The sequence below is a fragment of the Macrobrachium rosenbergii genome, chromosome 1 (assembly GCF_040412425.1).
Source record: "Macrobrachium rosenbergii isolate ZJJX-2024 chromosome 1, ASM4041242v1, whole genome shotgun sequence".
Taxonomy (NCBI): Eukaryota; Metazoa; Arthropoda; class Malacostraca; order Decapoda; family Palaemonidae; genus Macrobrachium; species Macrobrachium rosenbergii.
The window spans coordinates 56,721,858-56,723,345 of NC_089741.1; positions in this window are offsets into that span (position 1 = coordinate 56,721,858).

Sequence of the window (1,488 nt, forward strand, 5' to 3'; positions counted from 1 at the left end):
TCTTTGAAATTATATACTGTATATATCTTATTTGTTGTTTCCTTCCTTTTTCGTTTTCCAGATTTTTTTTTATTTTATTTATCTCCTTTCGCTATGTCTTGGTATATGGGAAATGCTTTGAAAGAATTTCATCATTTGTCTTGATGCTTGTCTTTATGCCATTTTATCTCAGCGATGGTAACGATGATGGAAATTAAATTTCTAATGTCATAGTTTTCCTCCAGAAGAGACTAATTAACTTTAAGCTAGCCTTAATGAAAATTTTATAAAGTACACTTCCAAAGATTTGTCATGTAACCTTTATCTGCTGGCAAACAATGGCTGTCAACGTAAGGGGCGGGGTGTTAAATCCTTCCTTCCATGTTTTCATTTTCATAAAAGAAGTACTTTAGCTTTCACAGTGAAACGCCAAATTCTTTATAACATAAGGGACTGGTTTTATATAACGATTGCAGCTTTCTTGAATTAAAAAGAGAACATATTTTTCGGGTACATATAATATGTACAGTGACTGAGACAATAAGTTTTATTGTCAATAGAGAACACCCGGAGTAGTAACGTATTATTATTATCATTTATTACTCCAAATGAAGACGTATGTATATGGAGCATGGCCAAAAGGCCATTGCATTGCAAAGCAAGCACCCTAAATGAAACTCAATATTGGTATAATATATACATTGTAAATATACACAATGTGTCTTGCTATAATAAACAAGAAAAAAATTTTGTTTTATTATTCTCAACAGCATTCGTCAAGTCTATGAGCCAGCTTTCAAAAAAATTAAATGCCTACACGTGTAAAAAGATAATGGACCAAAACGATGAAAATCACAGTCAAAGGCAAGCTGAAATGAACAATATACCACGCACAAGGGAACAGTCTAAGAAAAACAAAAACTCAACATGAAAGAAAGTAAAGTGATTGTCTATGAAAACGTTACCATTGTTGATGAAGGAACCTGTTTCCCTTATCGGGCATATTATCTCTTTGTTTGCTCAGTGCACAAAGTCTGGAAGACATTTGGTCGAAACAGTGGGGAAAAATCAGATAACAAAGGCTTACGTAATATCTGTGACGATTCGGTAGCTACGAAGGTTACTTGAGGAAAAGAGCTTTTTAGTTCTTTCTCTTTTTGAAGAGAGGCGGCTTATCATTACTTATGAAGGGAAGTCCATTTACGAACTTGGTATGCAGGTCAGTTGTTTTTTAAATTCGTTCCCGTCTACGTCGCTTTGTTAAAAAAAAATCAGTTCATAGGATAAAATCCCAGAGATGAAACCAAAATATAGATAGCTTTGTGTACATTGGATGTTTAATATGTTTATCAATGAGATGATGCGTCAGGTCAGGAAAACTATGTGAATGCTAACTCTAACAATTGCAGAACTTGTCACGACGTTTATTGTGGGCAGCTATTCACCCTTTAACAATATTCACATATCTCAGTTACAAAGTAACTTCTAACACTATAAACAACAATATAG